We start from the raw sequence: 25,840 nt of genomic DNA, 5'->3' as shown, positions 1-25,840 counted from the left end.
ATAAAACTTCGAGTTGGAGAGACTTTGAGTTATGAAAAGAAATCTGTATGAAATTTGCCATCTATTCCCTAATCAAGAGTTCGAGTTAATGAGAACTTCGAGTTATAGTAGTTCGAGTTATAGAAGTTCAACTGTATATACATTTTTATGTGAATAAAGCAGGTTCATAAAAAAAGCATTTTATGCCAAAATAGTTTCGACTTTAAATCATTTCCGCTTTAAGTGCGAAACTACTGCAGCTCATAAGATTATGAATTTATTATATTTAATTTAGTCACTTAATTACCCAACTGCTCCATTGACATCATTTAAGTGCTGTCATTTTTATTGCATTGCATTTAAATTTAAATATTTGCACGACTCATTGAGTAACGCTTATGTAAGAGTACTCAGTCTGCGATTTATTGTTCACTACGAAAAATTTACTTTCACAAAAATAAACGCGCACTTAGTAACCCTGCAGTGAAAGCGCAAAGTAGTCAGTCAGGAAAAATACCAGTTTAGAACTGAGTCTCCGAACTAAAATCGAACTAGTCAAAAAAGCAACAAATGAATACCATTTTTTTGGAAAGAGAGCGAAGTTACTTCGGTTAACCTCTACATTTTTTAATAAAAATAAATATATGGAGCATTCGAAGAAAATTAAAATTAAAATAGAATAGATATAAATTGAACTAGACAGTTGTGTATCAATACTTAACAAGTCCTAAACCAATCATTTACTGAACAAAATTTGCTAGTTGACAGTACCACGAGCTGGAAATACGTAAAAAATACGAGTTGCTTGGTGGAAAAAGGCAGTCAGCTGACTAGTTGCACCCCTGTTCACACTAGTTACAAAATAACGCATTGCAATTTATTTTCCATACAGTTAATTTAAATACGATCTACGAACAATTAAGACGCCAACGTCTTCATAAAGCATTGCAATAATTACTTCCCACTGCAGAAAAAGTTCCACTTCATTTACGAGTACACGTGTCAAAAGCTGCTGCCAACAACACTGCAGTATTCCAGCTCCAGCATATGGTCGAATATGCAAAAGTGCGCTAGTAAATGCAAGTAAATATGCAACAACTACAACAATGTGATAGTTATGCAAGCGCGTGTTGATATCGCGCCACAGAATGCGGCTATCACTTAACTGTACTTGCAGTGAGCAAATATTTGTTGAAATTCTTTGACGTGCAATGCAAATATTCGGTTGTTGGTATGTGTTTAAGTTTGTGTATGTGTTGTGAGCGCACCGATTTAGAAGTCAACAGTCTAATATAAAGTAGTAACTATATATGTATGTATACATAACTGTATAGTCAAATGCTATAGGGAAAGATTTATAATCAGTTGGTTATATGTATATGCCTATGTAAATATAAACTTTATAAATAACGGTAATTATGCAAATAAAATTTTTATAAATAACGGTTGACTAAGTTACCTGTTTATTTTGAGTACCTACGTTCTAATTTATATTCCTTATCAGAGTTACTAGTTTCACATAAGTAGGCTACATTAGCTGAATAGTCTTTAGCTTAACAAGAAATACAATTTTTTTGCATGAAAATATGGTTTTATTATTCGAAATAATTTGAATTAATTAAGTCTTTCGATAATTCGATACCAGGATTCTATAATGTGATGTCCAATTGAAACAATTTTAAGGCAGAAATTAACAGTTTTCATTACTCCACAGCTGATTCTAACTATCTGGTTCATTTTATCTGCTGAGGAACAGTTTTAATTGAGTTTTTTTACTGGTTTTTTATCGGAAAATACACATCCGCAAGAAACTATGCTTTTTTTCTAAGCCACATTTTCTAAAAAAAGAACTAAAAATCGGATGTATTTTGAATATTATTCGAGACCGACGTTAAGAGTCACTAGAAACTTAAGGTCCACCAATAAGAGCAACACCTCCGTTTGCATAACTCCACACGTTCAGGCCAATTTTCGATAACCCGGTGCAGCATTTCGGCTGAAAACTCGGCTATAGGACGCTAAATGTTATCTTCGAGATCCTCGATCATTGCTCGTTGATTGGCGGAAACCTTTGATTTAACATACCCTCAGAAAAAATTGTTTAGAGGCGTTAAAACGCAAGATCTTGGCGGCCATTTGATTGAACCAATTCTGGAAATTTTCGAGTCGCCAACCTTTTTTAGGAATGTAATTGCGTCCACTGAACAAAACGAGGATTCGATTCACCTCAAAAGCGACATTTGAAATTTAAATGTTTCTCATCTGAAAAGATGATTTTTCGCTGAATGTGAATTTTCGGACCATTTCCAAGCGCCGTACCAAAGTGAATCGTGACATGATGTGATGGACAACCTGACTGCACACACTGATAAAATTTGACACAAATCCGTAAACGAACATGGTCGCCACGAGCTGTCAAAATCACGTCATCCCTATTGTCAAACGCTGTATGTTCAAGTATAACGACAAAGTAAATTTAATTAAAATACAAAATCGACGCCGTAGGTATTTCTCAAAAGCGACATTAGACAGCAAAGCGGAAAACCCTACAGTCATCAAACGCATCATTTTTGTTGGTGAGACATAAATTTATGAACATGGCGTCGAATCTGACCAACTATTTAGCAAAGGCTCTCAAAAAAGTAGGCGAAACCGGAAAAATCACAACAAAGTCGGTCAAAAATCAAAGTGGTTATTTTCACTTGATGTCACTAAGAATACTGCTTTGCCGACCGTTCTCATAACAGTCGGGTCTACGTAACCGGAATGGACTCGGATTTTTATCGGGCCAAGGACTGTCATCTCAGCAGATTTCCGTCGCTACAATAACAACAACTACTGTTTTGCCGTTTTGAAGCTTCTACGTAAAGCAGTTCATTGCATACGACCGGATTCACTACAATAAGTGAGATGAGTGAGGTGAGAGTCAGGTCAGCCACCATATTCGACAGATATGGGCTCCCTGTGGCGGTTTTCTGTTTTCGAGACTGAAAAATCCGTTTCGAGAAACGCGTCAAGCTAGATTGCCCCAATAATAAATCGCCAAAAAAACTTTTCGCGTTTAAAGAACCACAGCCAAACACACAGTAGTTGACATATGGAGATGGAACACTTAACATGAACATAAAATAATGTTCTAGCAAACTTGGAAAAAATTTTATCGGTTCTGTTTGCGCTTGAAGTTTTTATGCACCTGCCCGAGCCAAGTTTGATCTTGACAGTATTATTGGATTGCTTCAACTTTCGGGTACTTTCAAGCTTTGATGAAAATGTGAATGCGTATTTTTTAAAGGCATAATAAAAAGTAGTATTTAGGGAGTTTTATGAAAGCGAAACTACCATTTTCAATTACTGTATACTAGTATTTGTTTACTTAAAGATCAATAGCGTACAGTTCTGAATCACAACACCGAAAAATATTCATAAAGCTAGCCTCTATCTAGCATTCCCTTTTTAATCATTTGCCATAAATAGTTGCTGTAATCAACTGTGGTGTTTGAGTAATTCAAAAAGCGCAATTAAGTAATGATTTCACTTTAGTGATTTCGTTTTTTCACTATGTGCATTCTTTGCAATAAATATCTCTGAAATATTATATAAAAGCTGAGAATTTAAAAATCCCATTGTCACTGATAATTAGAATTAATCACTGTAAAATAATATACGTACATATGTATGTACAGCTACGAATAAATAAATGCAAGTGACAATGTGTTCACACAACTACTAGACAAAATAGTCTGCACCGTAATTAGTAGTGACAGATTATTAGCTGTCAACAAGCACTAAAATGGCAAATAATTGCATGCACTGAATAGATAATGCTGAACAAATAAATTGTGATTAAGTGGAAGAGCATTTAAATACCTTTTCTAAAATGGCATTAATAACGAAATGATTTTTTTTATTTTTTAATAAAACGAAGTAATAAATTTCAATAAAATTTTTTTTTTTTCGTTTCTTTTTTCGAAAATATTATTTTTATATCACTTTTTAATGATGTCGATTTATTTTTACATGAAAATTCACTTTAAATGTATTGGAAATTTTATGATTTTTTAAAATTTTATAATTTTATAATTTTATAATTGTTTAAAATTTTATAATTTTTCAGAGTTTTATAATTTTTTCAAAATTTGTTAATATTTTTTTCTTGCACTTTTCCGCCGTTACTTCGTTGAGTTTCAAACGCCCGCGTCTCAAACACAAATATTCGATATTTATTTACGGTTTATTTAATGTCTTTGCGTTTCGGAATTTTCTTTTGGCACGACCACGAACCGATCGGTGCAGCTAATCGGTCAGGACTGTGCGCCACAAAAGACTGTGCGGTTCCTTTATCCAATCGATCAAGCACTCAAAAAGATAGAGCACCCAAATAAAACCGAGAACCAAGCAGAGCAAAAAAACAAAAACGAAATCAACAATATTAAGAATTAAGTTAAAATAAAATTACACGAAAGTACGTATATACTATGCACTTGTTTATAAGCGCTTCCGTAACTACACTCGTGAGCATAATTTTTGGTTGCCAGTTTGGGCCAAAAAATACTTGTCGGCGATCTCACTCGAATAGACAGATACTAGCGGTACATAGTACACTTTCAGTTTTGAACTTGGCCGACAAAGCGAAGAGCAGTATCGACCGCCAACTGCACTAACATACAGACAAACATTTATATATGCATATATGTACATACGTATGTATACTTGTATATATATTTGTGTCTGATATTGATTCTTGGTGAGTAAATAAAAACTTCTCGGTTGGCGCTCGCGAAAACTTAAAATGCAAACTGTTACGTATGATTTTTATTTTATTCCAAATAAGTTCATATAATTATTGCTATGTATATACATACATATGTATATGCACATACCATATACATCCATATGTAAATGTACATATGTATATCTGTCTATATGAGCTTCTGGCGGAAATCGCCACACTCGTGGCATTTATTAATTTCACTAATTTCTCGTGCATTATGATTTTAGTTTTTGATTGGCGCGTTTATAGCAAAACTTTTACGTTTTCTTAATTTTTTTCGATATTTAAATAAACTAGCGGAATTTCGGAACAAATTTGAACATTTATAAGCTTCGTTATTAATTGAAAATTGTATGTGAATAATGGACGTATTGATCTCTTGTAATCCAAATAGATTTGGTATTTGAAAAATCTTTCTTTTCTTTTTCAAATATTTTTAGGTTTTCAGTATTTAAATTTAATCATTATCTATTTTTAATACTTTTTGCTTTATTTGGAATTATTTTTCTGTATGCGTTCATATTTATTTTTATTATAGAACAGACATATTTAATGATTTTTAAAACAAAAGTCCGAATAACTTTACACATCAACCTAAAATAGGTCTAACAAAATATTTATACCTAATTTTATTAAGATAACTCACATTTTAACCGATGTAAATATTCAGTATAAAGTTCACTAGAACAATGAAAATCAAAATGTTGGGATGAGGTAAACCATGAAGGGCCCCAGACCACCTATTAACAGGTAAAGATTACGTGGACATCTTTCATATCATTAAAAAGAGAATAATCTTCAAGATAGATCGCCATCGAGTCAATCAAAGACACCAAGGTCATCATATGCGGTAACTAAAGGATTGAACAGATATTTCCGACATCAACAATTTTTGAAATTTGCTAGTTTTAATTTTCGATCGTATTTATTTTTCCATTAAACTAAAGGTTTAATTTATCAAAGTTAGAATTATCCAACATGAATCAAATATGCACCTTTCTGTTATCAAAATCCTGGGACAATCGCACAAGGTTCTCAGTAGCCGTATTTTTCACTACCCGTGAAAAGAAAATCGACACACACCACCTCTTCGTCGATTTTAAAGCTGCTTTTGTCACAACGATTTTGTATCCCCGCAAATTTAATACGGCTGTGTGAACAGTCGTTGAGCATTGCCAAAAGTTTCATTAAAATCGGGAAGGACCTCTTCGAGCCGGTCGTTATCAAAGGATGTTTCAAACAAGGCGACTCTCTATCATGCCACTTCTTCAATCTACTGCTGGAGAAAATAATTCCAGCCGCAGAGCCGAATAATGAAGGTACAACCTTCTACAAGGTGAAATATGTCCTGTTATCAAACAAACAGTCGTCGCATTTGTGACTTGGCTCTCAAGTCACTGTTGACAGGCATAATTTAGAAGTCGTAAATAAAGTGTTACTTCGGACTGATTAGGCAATTGAGAAGTTAAGCCCTCTTTCAACGAACAAGGACCAAATACTATAAGTCACTCTTATGGTGCAGAGGCATGAACGAGGACAACTTCTGATGCGTCGCTTTAAGAGTTTTCGAGAGAAAGGTTCTGCATAAGATTTATGGTTCTTTGCGCGTTGGCCACGGCGAATATCGCATCCGATGGAAGGATGAGCTGTACGAGATACGACAGCATTGACATAGTTTAGCGAATTAAGAAGCGGCCGCTAAGCTGGCTATGTCATGGCGTTCAAATGAATGAAAACACTCCAGCTCTGAGAAATTCGACGCAATACCCGCCGGGTGAAGCAGAGTAAGAGAAATACTTACACTCCGTTAAAAAATTAGGTGGAGAAGGTTCTGGCTATACTTGGAATCTCCAATTTGGCGCCAAATAACGAAAAGGAAGAACGACTGGTGCGCTGTTGCAAACACGGCTATAACCACGAAAGTGGTGTCTATAACAGCAAAGGTGGATAAGGTGGATGCTTGAAAATTTTCGAATTAGATTCCCAGAGTTTCTGACAAAGCCACTTTTGATGTGTGTGGCCTGGCGTTGTTCTGATCACACAAAATTCCTCTCTGTTGGCCACAGCTGGCCGCTTTTTGGCTATTACTTTCTTCAGACAATCCATTGTGGACAGTAATGGTCAGAATTATGGTCGATAAATCTCTACTGATCCGACCAAAACCCTCCTGACCGTCATTCCGGGTTCGGTCACCGTTTTTGACCGCTCACCGCTTTCGATCACGATCTTTCCACTTAATGTTGTTATAAGTGACACACTTTTCATCGTTAGCAACTATAGCTTTAGGAATGGATCGATTTTGTTGCGATTCAGCAGCAATTCGGAGATTGAAATTATGGCTTTAAGGATTTTTGGGTTAAATGGACTATTTATCGAGCTTATTTTAGTATCCAGCCTCATTTAAACGATTTCAAATTGATTTTGATGCAATATTTAACTGCTGGAAAATGTAAACAGTGCGTGCATGGTTGCTCCAGCGCATCTTTAAAATAAAATTATCCGACTCGAGGGATTGGCTGTTACATTATCAGGTCCATGACCACTATCCAAAAAATCTGGATCTCTTTTTACCAAACCTAATGTTTGTAAAGGGAAATAATCGAAAGGAAATTAAAATTGTGTTCCATGGGACTCTAATTTAAAGGTATCGAGGGGTGGCTTTGTACTAAATTTCATTAAAACTGATCGAACAGTTTATAAAATTTCACCAAACAGAGGGAGCTACCACGTCTATTATCTAAATTTTATACTTTATTAGGTTTCCACTAATGAGCTTAGCCTTAATTTAACAATCTTACTCACCGTTACTTAATTTTGATTCCGTTACTTAGATTTAGATCGTGTGGCGGAAATTCGTTTATCTAGCTAATTCTTCAAGAAATACAAATTGCTAACACATAAATAAATTTGGGCAAATTGTTGGGAATACATCAATTTCAGTCTTACTTTGAGTCACACATCAATCAATTTCCCGCTGAAATAAACCACCTGTTCGAGTAGATTGACTACATAAAATATTTCCTTAAATCTAATTGCTACAATAGCAATACGTCCAAAGCACATTAAACCGTTATATGAGCTCATAAAAATATGATTGATGGTGATTCCACCTAATTCCGCACGTGAAATGAACTGTGATGCATAGGTGCACACGTCAGCTAGGTCAGGAATTGTGCCAAAGTGATTAGTTGCCAATTCGCAAAATTTTATCGAAAAATGTCTGAGGATCTGGCAAATATTTGAAAATTCTAATACTGACGTTCAAGTGCTTTTGAATAGTTTTCGCTGCTGCATTGTGCACACTTATGTAGGTGCTTCTAAGAAATGTGGCAATTAAATGAATACATATGTATGTACATAAATACATATGTCTATATATGTATGTCTTTATATGTATATGTGTGAGTATATAAATATGTATCGAGATATGTAACCACATATGGCAAATTTATATGACATGATGTCAATTGGTGTATTTAAATTAAATGTAAGCCGTTCACATGAATGAAATAAGTAATATAAAATATTTTATGAGCAATAAATATACACATACATATGTACGAAAATGTATGTATGTATGTATGTACATGAATATGTGTAAAATAAAAATCAAACAAGAAAAAAGTGAAATTCGACTGCACTCAAGCAATAATACCTTTTACTGATGTATTTCTTAAGCATAAAAGGGTATAAACAGATCTTCATCCTGATTTTGATAGCTCAGTTTGTATGACAGCTACATACATACATACTTATGTATATGCTATAGTGATCCGCTCTGAACAATATGTTCGGAGAATGTAGCCTTGCCTTGGACAATATCCCATGCACAATTTTGTGAAGATATCTTGTCAAATAACCAAACTGTCCATACAAGGACTTGATTTTGATATATCATTTTGTAAGGAAACTATATGATATAGTGGTCCGATATTGGCGGTTCCGACAAATGAGCAGCTTCTTGGGGAGAAAAGGACAGCTGAAAATTTTGAGATCAAAATCTCTGAAATTGGCGGACTGATTCGCTTCGTGACAAACTTAATATCTCATGTTCACATGTTCAGGGTATAACAATATAGAAAAAAGAAACCCACAATATACTAAATAATTAAAAATCTTATAAAATCGTGTGTATATTTTTAAATTGGAATATTCCAACGTGAACGCAAGCGGCAGACCCACAGTTATTTACTTAATGAACTGACGTGACGTTGGCTGCTGATTGATTTCGTTACAAGCGGATTGCTTGATCTTTGATGGATAGCAATGAAAGCAGTACACAATGAAAATGAAAGTGTTTTTTTTTTTGTTTTATTATATAAAGGGTGATCCATTTCGAGGTTCCCTACTTTTTTAAAGAAAAAAACACAGAAACTTCAAATTTTATGGGGAATGAACATTCTTTGGCGTGTATTTTTTGAAGATAATCTCTTTCAAATGTTGGCCGCGGATACGTCTCAGATGATTCATCCCTTGAGTCCAACTTTCGATGACTGACAAATGTCGTCGAGATTACGTGCTTCGAGGGAAGGTCGAACGGCTTCGGCCATTTTGTGATATAACATATTCACCAAACTTGGTATCAATAAATCCATTGTGACATTCGCTATGTGGCTTGTGATTTTCGGGATGCAATGGTGACTCATGGAGTTCGTGTGGATTGCTGCCTGATCAATAACGCATATTTTGCTTATTGACGAAGCCGTTCAGCCTGAAATGAGCCTCTTCGCTGAAGATGATTTCTCGATTGATTTATACGACGATTCTGGTGGTCAAGCAGCTTCAGTTCCTGCGCCAATTTGATCTTGTAAGGATGTAGGCCAAATCTTTTCCCAAAATTCGCCACAACGACGTCGCAGAGAGGCTCAAAGCTTGAGAACGACGTGTGAGAAATTGATTTGGTACTATAATTCTGTGGGTGATGTTTCGCGTTCAAAACGACAATTAAACATCAGTTTATATCACATAACTATTTTTTTACATACACATATTGTACTTGTATATTTCTACCTCATAAAATAGGGTCATGGGTCTTAAATTACTTCCGCCGCAATTTCTTGCCTCAATAACTCATATTCGTAGTTTTTTATTTCATTTCATTTGTTTTATTTATATTTGCATAAGTAAAACGGTAGTACAAATGTGTAAACAATTCAATCAATATGTGTTTATCTACATATGTTTATGTATGTATTATATATGTATATGTATATTTATATACATATATGTAGCTACTATATGTTGAAGCTATATGCATATGCAACTATCCAAAAAAAAGCTTGGAGTAGTGATAAAAAATATTATATTGAGTGCTGATCCCGAATTTCGTAACCGAGTATTATTATTTGAGACAACTTCGAGCAACTTTTCTCAAAAAGTTGAAAGAACTCAAGACAACATAAAAAAGGTTTAGAGCATCTAGGAAAAAAATTTTTTGATTCAGTTTCAGTCCGAGTCAAATTAGATCACACTGTATTCCAGTTGTTTGTTCGATTCGCTACTCCTCTAGGTTTGTCATCTTAAAGACATCTAGTGAGTGTCCTTATGTTAGCCTTTAATATTTTATAGTTCGCATACATATATCTCAAATGATGTCATACAACCGATAAAATCAGAAGAAATCATGACAGAAACACACCGCGAAGACTACAAACTGAAACCTGGATCTACCAAATACTATAGCTGTCTCAAAATAAAATCACCTGTTTGCGATCTTTGGGTGTTTCATAAGCCCGAAATTATTTGCAAAAACTTTCCATTTCATATTTCGGTATTATACGAACTATATACTAACCGATATACACTTATACAGTCTATTGACAGCTTGATACATAAGTAAATTGAATTGTTTACACAGAGAGTCAAAGAAAAACAGAAACAAAGCGCTCGTGATGCCTTTGTAGCAAACAAATCTACAATATAGACATACATGTGTACATTTGATGGGAAATTTTATAAACAAAACGGTAAAACTACTTATACAATTTGAAACAAAACTGCCAATAATAATAAAGTTCATAGAAACCACAAGTCATTCCCACAGCCATTTAAAGGAAATTAATAACAAAAAGAATGATGCTCCTTTCATTTGTTGATAAAGTGCGTCTTAATGGTTGCAATCGACTTCTTTTATAGAGGAAATTTTGGCTGACGGTCCACTGCATAAAAACCTGTGGGATAGTTTTAAAAATTAACCCTACCATATGACCTTTAAGGGTCCTTCCGGAGGACCCTTCTTGGGCAGATGAAGCATAAGCTACCACATTTGGATCTATTAGGGTAATTTGGATATATAGTATGACAAACCTCTAAACAGCCCGTTAGATAATAATTTCATTAACATTGCCGATGTTTTATTGATTTTGGACTAGAAAATATACAGGTTGTTAGCTTAACTGCTTTGTTGACTTAGTTTTTAGTTTACAAGTAGGGTCATTATGCCCTTATGATTTTGCAAATGTCTCAGCAAGCTCATTAAAACACGGCATGCTTGTTCTTTATCAGATTTCAAATTTCTTTTTGTGTCCGATATCCTTCAAAAAATGTTATTCTCGAACCATGTCTAAGTTTTATTACCGATGCTCCCGCTGAAGTTCATCAATGTAAAAAGTTTTATATTTGCAAATTCCGAGATATCCACAAGAAACCCATGACCATCTTGGATTCGCATTGAAGATGTTCTATAGTCTCTTCTTCTTCTGCCTTCCGACAGTTCTTACAATAGTGCTTTCTGTGATATTTCCACTCTACTGGTATATCTGCCAATCAGATAATGGTCTGTTAGCATCCATACTAGATTTTCTTTGTCATTCCTTTTGAATTTTAATAGTCGATGCCACGTTTGCCTGCTTGTTGAACGAGTTAAGGATTTACTCCACCGACACTCAGCAATATCTACTTAAGATTAAATATGTACAAATAGCCAGAAGTATTTATATTTCCCCTTCATCGGAGCCTCATTATAGGATGATGTCTACACTGCCAAGTTCATCTGCTTCACAGTTACCACGAACCCTTTGCAGGTTTATCATGAAATGGGACGATTGATCCACCATCAAGATCTTTGGTTCAACCAATCGTAGAATTTATTCTTTACTCTTCATTGTAATTTATTAATTCTATCGAGCACTGTTTTTCCTTTGTAGTAATTTCTTATTCCCACAATTGTCGAAGGTATAGACAAAATTTTTAGTCCACTCTCTCTCTCTTCCCAGAAACTTCTAAATAAAGGTATGCCACGATCAGAAACAATTTAGCTAACACATACATATGTTTGTAGATAACATACGCACACAATTTTTTCCCCTACTACATGGACTCTGCAAGCGCTTATAGAAGGACAATTACCGCCAGGATATTGACCTCAAAAATACTTGTTATTCGCTCTACTCTACAATGACCTTTTGTCTCTTTTGGTTTGTCTCCCCTCTTTGGGAGCATTGTACTGCTGTGCCTGTTCTTTTTAATTTTTTCTTTCTACCTTTGATTTGTTCTTTTTATAGTTTCAACCACTAGACATGTGCAGAGATCGGAAATATCTTTTTATTTTGCTGCTTCTTCGTCTGTCCCTGTAGTGGAATGCGTTTTATTTGGTTTTGCAGACGCTTGACAACAGCGATTCGCAGACATCTCACAGACATTTAACGATCGCAACACAGGTACTCGCAGTTTTTATAGTTTTGATTGTTGGAATTTGTGTCAATACGGTTAGTGATGTGAAATTTTATTCGCAATAATATTAGATATATGTATGTACATAGCTTTATTTACCTCAAAACTCTCGTTATATAATAACTGGTATCGCTATATGATTACTGTACAAAAAGTAGTGCTTTCACGATTTAAAATTAGTTTAAAATATTTGTGTTTATATAAAAGGAAAGTGCTCTGTATTCTCACAATATCACAAATTATCAGGCAGTCCAGCATTAGTCTAGTTTTTAAGCACTTTCACCAAAATTGAACTGAGTATCAGTGATCCTTCTGCAATTTTTACAAGATTTTTTAACAAAAATTTAATACTCTAATTCACTTTCAATTATTATTTTTTTTTTTACTAATTTCAGAAAAAGTTATTTTTAAGTTTCTATTTAATTAATCATAATATCATATCTCACATTTACTAAAAAAAAATATAAGATTCGTAACGGTAATCTATTATTTTACGCATTTGAAAATTAAAAACCGCCTTTTTCCGACTCACGCTGATTTTATACTAAAAGATCTTTAACCGACCGATCAGCAACAAGATCATCTCACTTTTCCCTTTTGTATCTTTTTTTCTGCAAATTCTTGGTATATTATCAGCAGATAATCAGATATCATCTGCGTAAGCACAGTTAGCCAAGATTTTTATTTTGATAATTTTCTGATCTCTTGCGTATTTTAAAAGAAAAATATTAGTATTCTAAACAACAAACAAGAGATTCACTATCATTATGATCATCATAAGCATCATATATTCATCAAATAAAGTATATAGTATAAATGTTAGCCATTAGGGTTAACTAAGAAAATTTATTTTAAAAAATCTTATTTGATGCCTAAAGTAACTTTTATTGTAATATTGTTTTTATATGTCTAATAATTCATCTGTAAGAAGGAAAACTATATACGAATCATATAACCCCAATAATATTATACACTAAAGAAATGTCAGAAAACTTACGTTAATTAGATTTACTCAAAACTATACTTAATTTCACACCAGAAAATCCACCAAACACCAAGCCAACCAAATCTAAAAATCTGACAAAATGTTGGAAAAAAATGCCTTGCCCTAATAAATAAATATATATTTACATTGTGACAAAAAACACCCAGAAATTGATATTTCAAAAAAAAAATTATTTTACTAAGTTGGTAGGACTAGCCGTAACTACTATGTCTAATATGATCTGTCAACCAGTTTGTTTGGAGCAGCTGCTTAAGTCCGTACACTTTAGTAGTGCGTTGCGATTTTTACAATGGATAAAAAAGTGTCTCAAATTTTGTATTTCTAATGAAATTTCGTGTGCTGAATCATTGCGAATGCTGGAAAGGGCTTACGGTGATTCAGTTTTATCAAAAACGCAAGTCTACGAGTGGTACCAAGCCTCCAAAAACGGCCGAAAGATCGTTGAAAAGGGGCATCGTCCTGGACGACCTTCGAATTCTTCAACTGATGAAAATATGTATATGTAATATTAAAAATGTGAAGGATATGGTGCTTGAAAAACGTCAGGCAAGTGTTAGAGAGATGTCAAGAGAGTTCGACATCTGTCACGAGTCCGTTCGAATGATTTTTATGGATATTTTGAGTATGAAACGCATTCTTGTTCGACTCATCCCTATAGAGCTGAATATATTTCAAAAGGAGTACCACGAACACGTCTCCTTTGACATGCTTGATTGTGCGAATTCCGAGCTCACATTCATGGAGAGCATTATAACTGCCGATAAGACATGGACTTATGAGTTTGACATGCAAACAAGTCAACAGCCATCGGTATGGAGAGAAAACCACGCTAAAGTAGTTCAAAAATCAAGGTGATACTTATTGTTTTTTTCAATATGCGTAGATTAGTGCATCATGAATTTGTTCCGGAGGGACTGAGGGTCAACAAAGAGTTTTATTTGACTGTATTGAAGAGTTTACGTGAGAACATCCGTCGAAACGAAAAATTGTGGAAGGAAAATTAATGGATTTTACACTATGATAATGCACCATCGCACCGAGCCACGATTGTGACCGAATTTAGAACCAAAAAGGCAATAAATACCATCGATAAACCACCGTATGTTTCTTGTTCCCCAAACTGAAATTGCCGCTCCGTGAACCCGTTTTCAGTCGATCGAAGAGATAAAACAAAATTCGCTGAAGGCTGAAGGCATCACAAAAAGTGCTTATGAAAAGTGTTTCGAGGACTGGAAAAATCGTTGGCAGAAGTGTATTATAGCTGGTGAGGATTACTTTGAGGGCGACAAAATAAATATTGATGAATAATTAAATATTTTGCGTTTTATTTACAATTTCCGGGTACTTTTTCCACAATGTATGTACATGATTTAAGCAAATGTTGATAAGAAATTTTAATCATAATCTGTGTTAATTTATTTGCATGATACATATTTGTTTATATTCATATGGATCGGCAGACAGTGACGAACAGATTTTACAACTAAAGACGGAATTTAATTTCTGCGCTATATTTTACGGCCACGTGAAAATTCAATGTCTAGATAATCACATCTGAAAGAAAGAAGAGTTTGCTACAAAAGAATGGAGTTTGGTAATATTGAACCTAAGTTTAGAATGAATTCGGATAGATAACAAAAACGAAGTTTGATTGAGGCGTTTGTACCTTTTGACACCTAAAAATGGCAGCAGAGAGGTTAAAATATCACTCTATACCTTTTATAAAATGATTAGAGCCTGGCTTATGGGAAAAAAATATTAAAATAATAAAACATGCCTATTTACAAAGGATTTTCAATGATCCGAAAGAATTTTTATTAAAAGAAACTGAGGAGAAAAGGCTCAAACGACTCTAAATTTAATCGTCGTACTTTAAAAAATAGTATTGAAAGCAAACTCATGAAATAAAGCACACAGAGGAGCATTAACACATATTTATATATTATATTAGAATAGGGTGTAATGTGAAATAATAGTTATATCTTTTCCGCTTTCAATTTTAATCATAGTTTATTTATACATAACTTGGTTGTAACAACTACTTCAACATTTTTCAAGACACCTCAATCAAGTGGCTTCACATTCGCTATCTTATCATTTATTAGAATTTATACATAAGTATACATATATATTATCAGCGTGTGGATCTCAATGAACTAGTGGTCACCCGTGGAAAAGGTGATAATACTTGTTGTGCTTAATACCTTTGAAGTGTCTGTCTGAGAGCTTTACTGATATTTCCATGGCATGATGGCTAAAATGTAAGAGTTGGTAACTAGTGATTTTAGTGCGAGAAATTTAAAATATTTTCAAGGTGGTTTGTGATAAATAACGAAGCGAATTTTTGCTCGCACTATTTTATACTGTATAAAAAGTATATCATGCGAAATATTTGTAAATTATCTTGATATATTTGAAGTTAAATAACAATATGTCTCGAAAGCAACATTTCAGCTTTAGATTTAAGGGGATTACGATGCAAACCATCTAGTACATCTCTGAAAATACTCAACACAGTTAGTAAATAAACAGTTGTGCGATTTGGGAATATATTTCTCTGATTTGTATCCGATTTAAATATGACATATTAGTGGTCTTCAATAAACATTCGGCGAAATCGAACTGTGGATCTTCATCAAAGCCCTTAAGATAGTGGTATAATAGGACACAAATTTTTGCCTTCATAATAACGGATAGTCATAAATCCACAGACCACATCTCTGAAGACGATGTTTCGATGAGAATTCGGGTCATTTTCAAATTCCAATTTCCCAATTCAAGCGATTTTAGTTCTTACGTCAATTTGATCAAAATTGACAGATCGCAAAATTCGCCACAACGACGTCACAAGATGTCTAGAGCAGGACACTACAGAGAAACAATGGAGCATCTTGTACTGTGTCCTGGATTCAAATTTTGCCACTAGACGCTCAATTGTTGATCTGATAGGACGATTATGATGAGCTGACTCCGAATTTCGGAAGTACATTTTAACTTCGACTCATTGTTGGATCGTATATCTTTTCATGATCAAATGGCAAAACTTACTAAAGGTCAAAAGAGTGGGAAAAAATATGGCGCCGTTAGCGTCCCCATTGAAAACGTTATTTGTTGCTAATCGAACGACTACCACAAAAAAGCTTTGAAGCTTAAGAAGCATTAAACTATGATAGAGGAACATGAAAATTGTCAAAATAATGCAGGGACAAATAATGAAACTAAAATAATTTTTAATTCAGTGAAATCAAAAATAACAAATTTGAGCACAATAGTGGCAACATCCCAACCATTTCCACAACTTTTCGGGGATTCCCAAAGTTTTGATTGTTCAAAAATATATTTATTTACAGTTATGCAGACTTACATTTTGAGTGTCACTTAAGCATAATATTTATCTTGGTAATTAGCAGATTTCAGAAGAAATCGTGTAAAAGCAAGTCGACATAAATATGAAAACAATTTGGCAAAAGGAAAAATAAACAAATCAACTGAATAAGCTTAAGTGGAGCTTTTACGTCAGCGTTTATGAATGTAAATATCTTTGTATATGTGTAAATATGTATAGATGCTCCACTCCAGCGTATTGACATACTCAATTAAGCGACCAATTTAACAAATTAAAGCGTCTGTATCTTATAAGGGTGTTAACTCCGACTGAGTCACAGCGATCACATGCGATTTGGACATTAAAGCCGATCAAATAATAAGAGATGAACACTTATGCATATGTTTACATTCCATAAGAGAAGTAAGATGCAATAGAGTGTAAATTTAATGCAATATCGCACTAACAATTGAAGTTAATGGGGGAAAGTCTGCGTTCTCCAGCAGATAATAGTGTTCGCCAGCGAACTGTCAACGACCACTCACTCCAGTGCAGTTTGTACTCATAAGTACTTACATTCTTATCCATTATTAATAATAATAAAGCGAGTAATCTGGCTTTTTAACTGTACAAATACTTAGCCGCCCGCATACTTAAGGTATTTAAGTGTGAAACTGTTAATTTATGCACTTAAGATCAAAAGAGATATTTTATTGTTGTATTATATGTAATTTATAAAAGGTTATTGGTGTGGTTGTTTACATCTTTTTATATTTGAGGGACTTCATTTAAGTGTCAAACTTGTAAAAGTACTACTTGTCACTAAATAGAGGGCGTGGATCTGCACGAATTCAACACAACCCTCAGTAAGGTACTGAGGAGCCGTCCGAGCGAGCGATGAGTTCCGAGGAAGATGGAATCACGAGTATCCTACAGCGACAGGATACAGTTAAGCGCATAAAAACTCAACTAATGCACTGGTTATGACATGTCGTACGCATGGAAGACATTGTTCCAGCGAAAAGCTCCTACTATTCGACATTCGTGGGTGCACAACGGAAGCAAGGTATCCAATATCCAATGGAAGGACTAATTGCATAGGGACCTGTCTGCACTTAGGATGTCCTCGCAAAGATTAGAAGCAACTGTTTGAGTTTCGAGTTCCCGGCAGAACGACTCACTGCTGTGGTGCCAAAGATGAAGAAAGAGAAACTATTTCAATAAAAAATTTGAAGAAATTTATTTACATTTGCTCAAAAGGAATTAAATAAGCAACCAAACCTCGTCTTTAACTCTCCTTTAAACGGATATTTTTTGTCTACGCGGATGATAGTTGGTCTAAAACCGGAAGTTGTAAGCTGCTTGAACCATATGTAAAAGAATCGTTTCTAGCCACTCCCAAGTGAATGGCGCTCCGAGAACTTTTCTCACTTGCATGAACTTCCACTCCCCCTATTTTGATATTCCATACCAGTTAAAAGCGAAAGATGCTTTCAATATTCAAATAGTAGCATTTTTATTCCATTCTTAAGATGCCCTACTCAAAGCTCTTTCTGGATATTAAAATCCATTGTTAGTTAATTACAACTGTGTATGTAACCTTTGACCCAGAGAGAAACTGAAGTAGGAAAAATATTACAAGACTCTCATCAGCTGTATCTCAACTATGAACACCATTTAAGTTTGGAGCGGATGAAGCGATGGTGGTTTAAACGATGTGGTCGGATAAGTACGGAACGGAACGACTACTAACAAAACCGAATCCGATTCGTAGAGGCCGGCGTATCTCTAGATATTAGAAAATTTTTAAAATTCTCGCTTTCGGAAAGAAATTCCCGCAGTGAAATCAAAGCGATCTTGGCTGTTCTTTATGGTGACTATTATCTGTCAAGCGCGATCGTTGAAATTTTATTTAACGAATTTCAAAGTGGCCGCACGTCGAACTTTAATGAGACATACCCAGCTGCCCTGAAAACTAGTACGGAGTATAACAGACAGATATTGGAGCGTCGATTCGAGGTAGCTCAGACAGTTCGCATCTCAAAATAACCGCGTAAGTCTATACTAAATGAATCATTAAAACGTGCACGAACCACTACACAACAGTATTTAACGCTGTTTAACACTGTCCATGGAAGTTTCTGCATCATTTCGTGACCGTCGACGAATCCTAAATATACCAGTGAACTCATCATCAGACACCAAGAAATAGTCGAAACAGTGGACTTCACCTGGCGAATCTGCTTCGAAGCGAAGAAGACAAAGACTGTCCTTTCAGCTAAAAAAAAAGTGCTGACCACCGTTTTCAGAGGTTCTCAAGGTATCATCTACATTGACTATATGAAAGGGAGCAAACGGTCGCAGATTTCTTTTATGGTCAACTATTGAAAGAATTCGACAGCGAATTGTAGAGAAAACGGCTCCATTTGAGCAAGGAAAAAATTAGCTTTTGAATAACAACGTATCGGCTCCACCGTCGCTACAACCAAATTGAACGAATTTGTCTACGAACTGCAGCCTCATGCCACAGTCTCCAGCACTCAGCCTATTCTAAACATGAAATGATAAATGAGTGGAATGAGGAGGTTATAGCCATCACAGAATTCTGCTTAACATACCTGTAGGAAATGTATTTTTCAGACAGATTAAAGAGATTCAAATATCGTTCAATCTCAAAGAATACAATGTTGAGCAAAAATCAGTATTTTTTTAAATTTCATTTAACTTTTGTAAGCTAAAGACTCATCAGAACGCGTTTCTAGATACATACTGCCTGCCTGCATTCGCATGAGCTGCCGATCCAAAGACGACGCTATAGTTGTTGGACGTTTATTATCCATCTTTCTTTCAAACCCATAACACTTTTCTCTCTGTGAAGAATAATGACCTCCAAAAAAATTGGTTTTATTGCTAAGCATGATTTTCGGGCTTCCTTTCTACTATATCGTCACCTAAAATGCAAAATAACGTAACACCACTTTTCATAGGTTTACAAGCGAAGGAAAAACGATGTAACCACTAATATTGAAACAAAATTATAATTTTGGTTATAAAATGATTACATATTGGTTATTATATCTGATAATGATTTTCATTTTCTTTTTTGATGATACGCTGTTTTGCATTTCAGGTGACGATTATAGATTTACAATATGTACTTATTTATGTATACTATATATGTATATATGTACATAAATATATACCACCAGATCATGATTCGACTTACCGAAATTATCTAAACTCTCGTGACTTGCTGTTTGTGTTTAGTTGTGGTTTTTTTTTGTTGATTTTTTGTACACTTGTGTTAGAAATTATTTGAATATTTTAAATACGGAAATGCACACACGTATATATAAATAATAATGCGAATAATTTCACTTTTTCAAAGCGGCTACGAAAGCAAAGTGAGCAGTGACAATGAAATACATTCAATTATTGTTGCGAATACAATCTGTTCGATATTTAACACGAAACAACCACGCTCGTGTTAATTTTCCCCAAACGGCTACATTGGAAAATGCGAAGTTTTTTATTGAAATTGCGGCGCTGCGTTCCAGTTAAGACTTTTGAGAATGCACTTTTGGACTTTTACACAGTTATATATGTATGTGTATCTTGTGTGGGTTTGTTTATAAAATTTTATGCCTTTTTATGATTTATTTAGTTCAAAAACTCTGATTTCAAAATTTTTTATTTCAGAATTTTTTTGTGATTTAAAGTTTTATGATTTTTTTAGTTCCAAAATTTCGATTTCAAGTTTTTCTTCATATGTTTTTGACTTCTCTTTTTATATTTTTTATTAACACTTATATTTGCTTTTATTGTTAGCTGCTAGTCTGTGTATTTCACCAGAAATCAGTAAAACACGCAAGTACTAAAAATGCACAGATAATTTAATTCCGTTTTAAAATCTCAATTTATATTTTATATGTATAACTGTACATATGTGTGCATATATTTGTTTAGTATATAAAAAAATATTTTTTTTTTCAACACTGTCCTTAGTTGTTTGCTCCCGCACGTTGTCGCTGTGTAGGTAGAAATTTATTTTTAGCACTTTTTGTACAAAGAAATGTGAATTTTCACGCTAATTTTTCACTCGACTTTTCATATACACGTTTTCCTATATATTATAGCTTTTTGCTTGCTTGATTTGCGTTCGACTTGCTGAACACGCGTTCCACTGTACGTTGTTTAATGATCAACGCTAATGATTAGACTGTTGTCCCCAGCTCATTCGGTTCGGCATGTCGTCTACCATTGCTTCGAAATGATTATTACCCGCTGGTACTCGTCGATCGTGGCATTTTATGTGCTAGAATATAGCGCGTTGAGAAGTTTTCGAGCTGCTAGCATCAGATACTCCGTAAAGTCTCTCTCATGTTCGTAGATACGCGTATTCGTTTGTTTGTATATACAAGAGCATATAGCATATAAGTATGTACGTACATATGTATATCTGTATATACAAGTATATACTGCCAGCTAGACAGCCAGACAGATAGGTGGATACTTTTGTAATAATGCATTGTTGTCGTATCACCACTGATTATGGTGGTGGGAAACAGTCTCACCGCTGTGAGCCGATAGTTGAGCCGTGAAAAAAATTTCATTCCGGACGGTCTCTAAAAATGGAGAGAAAAGTACAGATAAATGTAATTTACATGCACACAAGATTTTTCAGGAGTTATTGACGTAGATTTTACAAGTTTTCAAAGGTCTAACTCGAAGTTTTCGAAATAAATTATAGTTAAAATTTATCATTTTTTGAATTTAAAAATAGTATTTATTAACATTTACCGCAAATTAATGTTTATTTTCAAGTATTTTTTGTTTAAAGAGAGTGTAGAAAGCACACGGCTTCCCAAGCAAGCATTTAAACACAATATTCTTCCTAAAACGAGTGCCAAACTGTCAGCGTTTTCGAACAGTTTTTGCTCAAACAACGAACTTTTATAGCATTATCTACTCTGAAATCCGAAAACCGACTCAAATACAGACTTATGATAAAACTGGAACTTCACTGGCGAGGCTTTTCAGTCTCTTTTTTCATTCAGCACCTTATTCAGCTAACATTACATTAAGCTAAATTGTGCTGAAAGCCTAAAACAATAATTGTGCTAAGCCACACTCGAATTTGCAGGTTTTTGGCGTGTGGAATTTTATTCAGCTACCATTATTTCAAGCTGAATAAGCGATTAAAACATTAATAAGCTCATTAGTAAACTTATATTCAACCTGGCACTACATGCAAGGTTCATATTTATTTAGCACCTTATTCAGCTGAATTGTATTGAAAACCTAAAAAAGATGAATGTACTATGCCACAACAGTATTTGCAGGTTTTTTGTGTTTTGGTATATTATTCAGCTAGCATTCTTTTCAGCTGAATAAGCGCTGAAAACCTCATTAAACTCAACAACAAACTTATCTTATAGTTGAAACTTCATGCAAGGCTTTGAAGCTCTTTTTAATTCAGCGCTTTATTCAGTTACTATTATTTAAAGCTGAATAGTGTTACTGTTAAAAAAAATATAAGTGTGTTGTGCCACATCGAAGTTTTTAGGCATTTTTGGTTTTAGCATTATATTCAGCGTTTAATCTACTTGTATTAAGAAAATAAGCGCTAAAAGAAGTATTACACCTGAATGGGGTTTCTGAACTTATTTTGTTTCTCGTTTTATACTCCGATCTTCGAATAGGGAAATATTTCCGCCGAACTATAAACGCATACTTATTTTAAAGTAAGTAGAGTTATTATTTTTCTTGTGTTAGCCATTCTCAAAATTCTGAATGAGCATCATTTTCAGTTTAAATTTGTGCTATGGCAGTCTTCATAAAGTTGTTTTTTCTACAAGTAGATTATATGCTTTATGATATACATACTAGCAAACCGTAAGAAAATTATTGGCTCCATTTCCACAATATATAAATTCATCTACCGGAATAGATATTGATCCATTATTACGATGAAAGGCTCTCCCTTCAGCAACAAAACAGTTTTACCATATCTAGAGTTTCACAGTTCGAAACGAGTCCAAACAAGTAAGACTTAAACGAGGTATATGCTCTTGAACTTCGTTTTTTAGAAACCCTTCGACCGATCTCACCAGAAACTAATTAATAGCAATGGTTTTCCTTAAACATTGAGGCTGACAAATCTTCTATAAATTCCTATAGACCCAATAGGTTGTAACATTTTTCTATTAACAAATTTTTTTAGCATAAAATAAGTAATAGTCACCATATCTTCTCTTAGAAAAATATGAAACGCAGATAAAGCTCCGGAACCCCTAACTTTTTCATTAACTATAAAGAAAGAATAGAGGAAGTTCGCGCAAGTGAGGAAAGTTCTCTGAGCGCCATTCACTTGGGAGTGTCCAGAAATGATTCTTTTATATATGGCTCAAGCAACTCACGACTTCCGGTCTTAGACCAAGTTTCCTTTGGGTAACCAAAAAAACATCCATTTGAAGGCGAGCTAATATGAGAAGAGTTTTGCGCTGAGTTTGGCACCCGCGACGTAAAAAAACACTCCCAATGAACAAATCAATAACAGAACAACCTCGGATGAGAAAAAAAGTTATCTTTACAAATTTAGGCGGTTTAGCGCCTTTGTGTATACCTTGTTAAATAATTATCCGAGTATGCATATGAATATATACAAAGTATATATGTAAATGAAAATTATGTTTGTTCGATCTTTGAACCGTTCGAAGATTTCCTCCGTCATTATCATGACCACACTGTGATTCACTTTAAATTATATAAGTATGCATGTAGCATGTATTTATAGCGAGCAGTTTATGGGCGGCATTCTCCCATTATTTTTTTATCAAGCTGACTTCGGCGAGCAATTTGCTGGCGTCAAGAAACAGCTGTTTAAAGCTACAACGATCAGACTGAATGTTCTACAAGCTACTACTTACTGTGCCATACGTAACTCTATCTGTATATGTATGTATGTTTGTATGTACAGTACTATTGATAAATGATCACAACATTCAAATCGATTGATATGATTGACCTTTTTTGATATTCACATCCATATACTATACAATATAGTATATGCTATATGGGTATGAGTAAATAAGGTTAACTAAATGGAGCACAGAAGTAAATATATGATTTACGAGTATATATGTAAATATATAAGTAATGAGACAAAAGCTTACCTATGCATATATATATACGTATGTATGTCTAAATGAATATATACATATGCACATATATGCCTGTTACTATACAAGAGCGCGCACTCGTAAAAAATGTATAGTTGTGCTAAAACTGATAAAACTGATTACGAGAAATGCAAAGAGCGGAGGGTGACAACACAAAGTGTTAGAAGCGCAAAACTGGTTCCGGTGTGTCAAGTGATAAAGACAAATGCTTGAGGGGTTCCCCAAAACGAACAAAAAACAAATCGGAAATGTACATTATACTGTTGCCAAGAATAACATAACCGGGGGTGTGTTGGCTACATATTGATAAGGCGTGTTGCAAACTTTTATATATACAACAGCACATACTCGTATAAACAGTTTAAGGTGTGTGTGTATGTGATTATGAATTTCAATTAATCAGCACGCATTTATCACTACAGGTAGTTAGTAACACCATTACGGGTTTCGTGCATCTACACTTTGACACCTGCAAACCGCACATTTTTTTGGAATTTTTTTCTGAAACAAAAATATCCACGGGCTTTCAATTAGTGCGAGGCAAAATAAATGCCTAAATACGTATCAATGATTTATATACATATTTACATATACACAGGTGCTTATTGATGACTTCAGCGTATTGTCATCAGCTCATTCATGATCTCGCTTCTCGTCGATTGTTGCGGATAATGCTTGTCAGTTGGGTGCTATTTTTGAATTTGCATATTTAGTTGATTTGCATGCAGTTTTTTTCTGGTTATTATACCCTAAACGCAATATATTCGGTAGTCGAAAAAGTCTTTTCGTATTTTGTATTTAATGACTCCACAAAAACTGGGAGTGCTTGGCTGGGAAGTTTTAATGCATTCACCATACAGCCCTGACCTTGCATCATCGGACCAGCATTTATTTCGGTCATTGCAGAACTCCCTTAATAGAGTAAAGTTGGCTTCAAGAGAAGCCTGTGAAAATTATTTGTCAGAGTTTTCGACGAGAAACCAGAAAATGTCTCTAGCGGAAAAATGGCAAAAAGTGGTTGACCAAAATGGTACACAATTGGCTCATTATAAATACAAAAAAATTCAAGTTTGATTAGAAATACGAAAATACTTTTTCGACTGCTTTTTTATTAGGTTCATGTTTGGAACACATAAAAGAAAATATAAAGTATATATACTTTGTTCATACTTTTAAAACTATTAATTTATTCTTCAAAATCTATGTCGTCCCCTTAAAGTATTATCCCTTGGCCCGCATACGCTTGTGGCAATTGGCGATTTTTCCAATTCTCGAAACAGTTGTTGAAGTTAATTTGCGGAATAGAGTTCAATGCGCGAAGCCATTCACGTTTAAGGTCTTTAATTGACTCAAAACGGTTTTCCCGGAGCGTTCGTTTGAGTTTGCTGTATAGCCAGAATTCACACGGAGCTCAAACAGGCGAATACGGTGGTTGCGGGACGATATTGGTTGAAAATTTGACGAAAAACTCACGAAGAATCGATGCAGTATGCGTCGGTGCAAAACCCAATAGTTGTCCTCCTATAATTCCGACCTCTTTTTACGAATAGCTTCGCGTCAACACTTGTTGAAATTTTGGCCGGTCAGAACGAATTCAGAGTGCACCACACCTCGATAATCGAAGAAAACTGTCAACATAACCTTGATTTTGACCTGCTTTGATGTGGTTTTTTCACCTATGCCAGGATATTCGGCTGATTGATTGTTAGTTTCCATGTTGGAAGCATAGATCCAAGACTCATCACCAGTACTAATACCTCTCATGACATTCTGGTAGTCGGAAAGCATTGTTTCACAAGCGTTAACGCGATGCTGTTTTTCGAAAAAATTTTGTGATTTTGGAACCAATCCTGCTTTCACTTTTCTTAGGCCCAATTGATCTTTCAAAATGGTTTTCACTGATTCTT

The 25,840-nt window shown here is 34.5% G+C and overlaps 1 protein-coding gene across 1 annotated transcript in view; it reads right to left on the bottom strand.

The window, feature by feature from the left end:
- The window catches only part of LOC126762954 (putative phospholipase B-like lamina ancestor), a 43,036-nt gene extending 22,022 nt beyond the window's left edge, over positions 1–21,014 (bottom strand). Inside the window, exon 1 of the mRNA XM_050480050.1 lies at positions 19,979–21,014. The gene's annotated coding sequence lies outside the window, so the exon portion shown is untranslated. The remainder of the gene's footprint in view (positions 1–19,978) is intronic.
- Positions 21,015–25,840: the final 4,826 nt, after the last annotated feature.

The sequence above is a fragment of the Bactrocera neohumeralis genome, chromosome 6, assembly GCF_024586455.1.
Source record: "Bactrocera neohumeralis isolate Rockhampton chromosome 6, APGP_CSIRO_Bneo_wtdbg2-racon-allhic-juicebox.fasta_v2, whole genome shotgun sequence".
NCBI classification, from domain to species: Eukaryota; Metazoa; Arthropoda; class Insecta; order Diptera; family Tephritidae; genus Bactrocera; species Bactrocera neohumeralis.
Note: the sequence above shows the minus strand (reverse complement) of the source record. Positions and strands in the feature narration are given on the sequence as shown.